Below are 7,225 nucleotides of genomic sequence, written 5' to 3'. Positions count from 1 at the left end.
GGACATGACCTGCACCGCAGCTTAGTGTTCAGAGCTCAGGACCTGCCCCCGGTCTCGGAGGGGAGTCGCTGTCAGAACCGGGAGGGGAGCGTGGGAGTTTTGGGGGGCGGGGGGGGGGCATGCGTGGCGCCCTCTGCTGCGGTGGAGGGAATGAAGCAGTCCCAGTGTGCGTTGGTTTGGATTTGGGGTTGGGGGTGGGGAGGCGGCTAGCAGGTTTCTGGGCCCCGGCCTCGGAGTTCTCAGCCTGGCTCTCCCTCGTCTGTTTCAGCGTGAGTTTGAAGGGCCTGGCCCCTGAGGAGCTCGACTCCGCTGCGGGGCAGTTGGACGGCTTCTCCCGACACCGCAGGGACCCCCGCCGGGCCCCCATCATCCGCAGCAACGACGGGCTGGAGTCCCTGCTCTCGCAGGACGAGGAGGAGGAGGAGGACCTGGAGCGGGCTCAGGTAGGGGATGCATCTCCCCTTCCTCCCTTGAGCCCCAGGGGACTTGCCCGAAGGGGGTGGAGGGCCAGATCCTGGAAGGTGCTGACTATCTCCTGCCAGCTGCTGAGTGTCCTCAGCTCCCATTGGCTTCAGCGAGATTGCTCTGCACCTCACAGGATCAGTGCCCTTCTCCCTCCCCCAAATCTCGCCTACCTGCACCTGCATGTTTGCAGCAATCATGCAACCAGCTCTCATGCTTCAGGGCCTTGTCCCGCACCTGAGACGGATCAGGAAGGAATTATCCCTCTGCTTGCGCATCACTAGGCACCCGGCCGCAGCTGTATCCCCAGGGGCAGCTGCCTTGCTCTGTAGCACCCAAAACAGGCCATAAGAGGCAGGGATACTGACTCAGATGGGCCAATGGTCTCTGATACAAGGTGTGGGGAGACCGGGCAGGAATCCGATCCACTTTGGAGGGAGGGTGGATGCCGGCTGAGAGGGACCGAATCTGGTCTGGCAGGGAGGTGAAGAGAAATAAGATGGCCCTGCAGTGCAGTCTGGGAGAGTAGGAGGAAGTTCAAAGCAGACTCCGCAATGAGCTAAGCCAGCCAGGCAACCCCTCCTGTCCCTGCCCAGCGCTCTCTGCTCCACTTCTCATCTGTTTTCACCGTGACTCTGCGGCTCCCTTTGTCAGCCCGCGGTGGAAGGAGGAAGGCAGAACAGTTCCTGTTTGGGGGCGTGTTAGCCTCGATAAGTGATGTTTCTCTTCTGGGGAAGGGAAACGGCCGGCAGCGTTGGCGACAGGGCTGGCTCTAGGTTTTTGCCGCCCCAAGCAAAAAAAATTTTGGCTGCCCCCCACCCCAGCCCTGGGCTCTCACCTGCCCCCCAACAGTGCCCTCCCCCACCCACACCCCCTGCCACCCCAGCCCTGGGCTCACTCTCCCCCCTATCCCACCCCACCCGCACCCCCTGCCGCCCCAGCCCTGGGCTCCCCCCCACCAGTGCTGACTCCGCCCGCTCCCCCCTCACCTCCGGCCGGTCCGGCGCTGGCAGGGTCGGGGTAAGCAGTGGGGCTCCCGGGCTGCGCCTCAGCCCAGGGTCCCTCCAGCCAGGGCTCCCGTCTCCAGGACTGGCCAGGACCCGGGAGGGCAGAGCCGGGGGACCGCCCGGCAGGGGGCTGAAGAGCCGGGGCAGGGTAGCCCCAGAGGGAGTGGAGCCCCGGAGAGCGGGACGTGGGCCCCGCACGGCAGCGCCCTGCCCTCTATGGCCCCGCTGCTGCTGCTGCTTCTGGCCGTCCTGCCGCAGTCCCTGGGCAGCTCGGGCCGCTTCGCCCAGCCCCGGCTGCGGCGCTGGGGGGCGGCCGCCCTGCGGCATCTGCAGGCAGGGCAGCCCCCAGCCTGAGTGTCCCCCGCTCGGAGCCTGCCCGGTCCAGCCACAAGGTGCGGGTGTTGCTCCCCCGCGGCGCGAACCACAGCGGCCCCAGGGCGCCCCCCGCGCAAGACACGCTGCTGCTGCCCGGGCCGGCAGGGCTGCCCAGAGGATTCAGGGGGCCTGGGGCAAAGCAATTTCGGGGGCCCCCTTCCATAAAAAAAGTTGCAATACTATAGAATGGTATATTCTCGTGGGGGTCCCTGGGGGGCCGGGGGCAAAGCCCCCCCTCTCCCCCCCCCCCCCCCCCCGGGCAGCCCTGAGGGCTGGCTCTAGGCTTTTGCCGCCCGAAGTGGGAAAAAAAAAATGATGTCTGGAATGCCGCCCCTGAAAATGTGCCGCCCCAAGTACGTGCTTGGTTTGCTGGTGCCTAGAGCCGGCGCCAGCAAAGCCCGTGGGGTAAAAGCGAAGTACGGAGCCTCGTGCGAGACGTGTAGCCACGGCCTGGCTGCTCCTTCCGTTCCTAGATCGTAGAGCCAGACGGGACGTTGTGTCTGGGGTGGGGGAACCAGACCTGGGTGCTGGAACTAGAGGGTGCTGGGGGGGCTGCCGCACCCCCTGGCTGGGAGTGAATTCCATTCTATACAGGGATAACAGTTTGGTTCAGTGGCTCTCAGCACCCCCCCACTGTACAAATTGTTCCAGCCCCCCTGGAACCATGGCTGTGGGGGGGGCCTAGTGCCCCCACAATGGAAATATTCATGGTCGAGGCCCGCCATGGGTCATCTCTACGTCACCACCCACCAGTGTGTTCCGCTTTGCCAGAGTGCGACTTGGATTTGTTCCCCTCCCCCTTTTCTCTCCCCCCCCCCCATGTGCTGGGGGGCGGAGATGAGTGGGACGCCGAGGGGGGACTGGAGTGGTCGCTAAGGTGTTTGGGATCACTCTGAGTGGCAGCTAGGACTCCCCGGCCCAGCCTGGTCCCTCCTTCCAGGCTCTCCCAGGCCGGGGGGACAGGACAGGGTAGAGGGGAGGGGGCTTTGGCACACAGGGTCCCAGCCACTGAGAGCGTGGGGGGAGCACAGGGCACCTCCCATCTCAGTAGCTCCCCTCGTTATCCCTCCATTGCCCCCCCCATTCACAGGGAGCCCCCCCCCCCCCCCAGCGGGTCCGACCTGCTGCATAACACGGGCCATAGGACTTCCCTGGGTTAATTCCTCTTTGAACTAGCGCAGATTTCCGATACAAACATCCAATCTTGATTGAAAAGTCTCCAGTGATGGAGAATCCACTACAACCCCGGAGGAGTTGTTCCGATGGTTAATTACCTTCCCTGTGAAAAATCTGCGCCTTGTTTCCGGTCTGGATCTGTCTAGCTTCAGCTTCCAGCCATTGGCTCGCGTTCCCCCTTCCTCTGCTAGACCAAAGAGCTCGTTAATTCCCGGTGGAGAGACTCACGGCCTGGGATCCAGTCACCCCTTCACCTTCCCTTTGTGACGCTAAACAGATCGAGCCGCTTGTGCGTGCCCCTCTCGGACGCGTCCTCCGATCCTTTCATCCGGCTCGTGCCTCTTCCCTGAGCCTTCGCCAGCCTCCTGCTGGAATTGTGGACACCAGAAGGGGGCCCAGGATTCCAGCTGTGATCACGCTGGGGCCAGATGCAGGTCCCACAGTGCTTTAAAAAACATCCAGGGTGTTTAACCCCTGGTTTCCTGGCTAAATTCCAGCCTGGGCCAATTCTTCCTACAACTATTCTCTGCATTTTTGGTAGGGCCTAGATCAGACCCCTGCTGAGGTAGGTGCTTCACCTACACTAGTGAGAGACAGTCCCTGCTCCAAAGAGCTGACAGCCTAAACAGAAAACGGGTGGGAGGGGAAACTGAGGCACAGAGCAGGGCAGTGACTTGCCCTGGGTGGGCCAGTGGCAGATCTGGGAATGGAACTCGGGGTCCTTAGGCCCAGTGCCAGGTAAAGGTTCCCACGCTGGAGTCCTGCTGATCTCTGGGATGCTTGCTGGTCTCCTGGCACTGGATTCCCTCTCCTCCTCTCCAGCGGACAGGAACAGGGGACGGGGGGAAGAGAAGCAAAGAGCTAAGGGTGGGGGGAGGAGGGCAACTAATTTCTGCCCCGAAAAACAAAACCTCAGTGCACCACAGGCAGCGAAAAATCCACCACGTGCATTTCGGGTGTCACCTGCCATGGAGGCAGCGCCTGTAGGTGCCATGGGGATGGTGTGATGGGGAATGGCGGGGCTGGGCAACGGAGAACGGGAGGGGAGCCCCCGACAGTGGAGGTGTACAGGCTGCTTCTTGAATCGTCTCACTCTCTTGCTGCTGCTGCTGTGGGGTTCCACCCCAGAGGTGGCTGCATTTTAGTGGTGGGCGAAGTGATCTGACCAAGCAAGAGCGTCTGGAGAGGCGAAATTCTTCACCCCCTCCCCACAGCAACCCCAACCAGCTCTCCTTGGAGCAGTGAGTGGGGGTCCCAGCCAGGGGTTCGTGAACCCCCGTTCCGCTGGCGAGGGGGTGTGGCGGGGACCCTGCCCTCCTACGGGCGGGTGCTGCGGGAAGCAGTGGGCACGCCGCTGTGTTTTTGAGCCGTTGCCCCGAGCCACCCCCCTCACCTGGCGCAGCGGGGGCAGCCGTACCCCTGCGCTGCCTGGCACTGATCCCTGCGCTTGTCCCCAGGAAGACGCCAGGAGTTTGCAGGCCTATCGGACCGGGCAGAACCCCGCCTCCAGCGCCCTCTCCAAGTGCGTTTCCCTGAGCGGCATCGACCGCTTCCCGGATGCGGATGGTGAGTAGGGAAGGCCCCTCCACCTGGCTCCTCTGACCCCAGCCTGTCAGGCAACCCCAAGTGCTGGCGGGGGGGGGGGGGGCGTCCAGAGAGGCTTGGGGCGCCCCCTTGCTGCTGTGCAGTGCCAGCAGAGCCCTGAGCACGGGCCAGGTGTTCTGCCATGTACCTCCCGCCGCCTTGGCTCCAAATTCCCCACCAGGCAGTGCCTAGGGCGACCAGACAGCAAGTGTGAAAAATCGGGACAGGGGGTAATAGGAGCCAACATAAGATAGCTCAGTGGTTTGAGCATTGGCCTGCTAAACCCAGGGTTGTGAGTTCAATCCTTGAGAGGGTCATTTAGGGATCTGGGGCAAAAATCTGTCTGTGGATTGGTCCTGCTTTGAGCAGGGAGTTGGACTAGATGACCTCCTGAGGTCCCTTCCAACCCTGATATTCTATTCTATGAAAAAGACCCAAAAGTCAGGACTGTCCCTATAAAATTGGGACATCTGGGCACCCGAGCAGTGCTGGCTACTGGCCACCAGGGAGAGAGCTGAGACCAGAGGAAATCCCCAGGACCTGCTCCAGGGCATTTGACCTGTTGGATTTCCTTCCTGGCCGAGCCTCCCTTCTTGGGGGGAGGGTTGGGAAACAGGGGGTGTCTCTCGCTCTGCAATCCTAGGACAAACCCTTCCCCATCCCAGCCGGCTTTTCTTCCTTAGCCCTGCGCCCACAGGACTTTTGGTTTTGCTGGTGGGTGTTCCACACTGCCCCCCCCCCAAAAACCCCGCCCCTTCCCTGAGCCCCCCTCCCCTGAGCGCCCCTCCCTGCCCACTCCTTTCTGCCCCTTCCTGCCTTAAGGACATTGGGGGCGGGGGAGGGGGCAGAGAGGGGTCAGTGGCGGGGCAGCCCCGCTCGACAGCTGACGGGTGGGGCGGCCGCTGAAGAGCTGATTGGCAGCCAGCCCCAGGGGTGCGTGAGCCCCTGAGCACCCCCAGAGTTGGTGCCTATGCCTGCCCCCTAGCCAGGCTCTCGCCCGACAGGGAGGAGAGGAACTGGGCCGTGTTGTCACCAGCAATTGAGTGCAGCTGTAAGGCTGGGAACGCCTCGCCCAGCGGTGATAGCCGCTGCCGGGCGGAGGGCAGACGCCTGCCCCGTGGGTGGAAGCCGGATCAAAGCGACCTGGGTCAGCTTCCCACCTGATCCCCTTGCTAAGGTGGGCGACTCAGCTGGGGGCAGAGAGCCAGCCCAAAGCCAGGCCCAAGCAGGCGGCAAGGGGCACATCAGCCTTTGACTGGTGCCCTCTCCTCTGTGAGGGGAGCGACTTCTCTCTAGGACGAGAGCGTTTCCCTCGGGGAGGGTCCCGTCCCGCGGCCCTGATGCTCGGTGATCTCTCCAGCACGCTGAGTGTTTCCACCAGGCCCTCGGCTTTGTGACCATGGCCTTGCGGGCCGCCCCTTCCTGAGGCAACTGTGCGTCTCCGGCGCAGCCTCGGGTTTCGGCGGGGAGCTTTCCGGGACTTTGCAGTGTGATGATGTCCACTGGCCTTCGCCCTCGGGCACCAGCCCGGCTCTGAATCTGTCATGAGCCATCTGCTGTGCTGCCGTTTCCCTCCTAAATCAATGGAACGCCCCAAAACTTTAGCCCCGAGGTGAGGTTGCCCGGTGGGGCCTGCTGCCCTGCCAGCGTGGGGAGAGAGGCGATACTTAAACCTCTCATTCGTGCCCTCCAGGTGCACAAAAAAAGTGATCAGAGCCGGGCGATTTTGCAAATGGCTAGTTCTAGGGGGCTGTATCTCAAGACCCCTTTACTCAAACAGCCCCAGAGCTGGACCATGAGCCTTACCCCTCCCCGCCGAGGTGGCACAGCAAATTTCAAGACAATCCGAGTAAGTGTGGGCAGGGCCGGCTCCAGGGTTTTGGCCGCCCCAAGCAGCCAAACAAACAAAAAAGCCGCGATCGTGATCTGCGGCGGCAATGCGGCGGGAGGTCCTTCGCTCCGAGCAGGAGTGAGGGACTGTCCGCCGAATTGCCGCCGAACAGCTGGACGCGCCGCCCCTCTCCGAAGTGGCCGCCCCAAGCACCTGCTTGGTAAGCTGGTGCTTGGAGCTGGCCCTGAGTGTGGGGATTTCAGAGGACTTGGAGTAGTTGAGCCGTAGACAGAAAGCAAGACTCAACGCTATTCCGCTCCTGTGTTCTCCGGTCCTAACCCCGAGCCTTGCGGTATCTCTAGGAAGCTGCAGGGTGCTGGATCGGTATCCTAGTGGTTAGTTTAGTGAAGCCCACGGGACGCTGACCTTGCTGTGAACCTCTTCGTTGGCCTCCGGGCTACGGCTTCCTACTGTCTTTTTGTTTTCACCTTTGCAGAAATCTCCCTCTTCGCTTCTGGGATGGACTTCGCCAATGGGTAAGGCTCGGAGGCATTTGCTCGTCGTCAAGATGTGTCTGGGTGCCGGGAGCTGTACAGCGGAGGGGCTGTACTTGGAGAAGGAGGATGGTCCTGTGGGTAAGACAGAGGCATTTGCCTCAGGCGGTCTGGGGTCTGTCCCTGGCTCCTTGTGTGACTTTGGGCAAGTCCCCTCCCTGCCTCAGTTTCCCCACCTGTAAAGTGGAGTTAATGATACTGACCTCCTCTGTTAAAGCACTTTAAGACCTATTCAT

At 62.2% G+C, this 7,225-nt stretch overlaps 1 long non-coding RNA gene across 1 annotated transcript; it reads left to right on the top strand.

Annotated features, from left to right (window-relative positions):
• The first annotated feature begins 268 nt into the window (after positions 1-268).
• On the top strand, positions 269-6,999 carry LOC113409205. The gene is made up of 3 exons (XR_003370474.1): positions 269-443; positions 4,478-4,586; positions 6,932-6,999. It is a non-coding gene; the product is annotated as an uncharacterized LOC113409205 (long non-coding RNA).
• The last annotated feature ends 226 nt before the right edge of the window (positions 7,000-7,225 follow it).

Source organism: Terrapene carolina, unplaced genomic scaffold (genome assembly GCF_002925995.2).
Source record: "Terrapene carolina triunguis isolate 2854851 unplaced genomic scaffold, T_m_triunguis-2.0 Scaffold31003, whole genome shotgun sequence".
Taxonomy (NCBI): Eukaryota; Metazoa; Chordata; order Testudines; family Emydidae; genus Terrapene; species Terrapene triunguis.
This window is presented reverse-complemented; position numbering and strand designations above follow the sequence as displayed.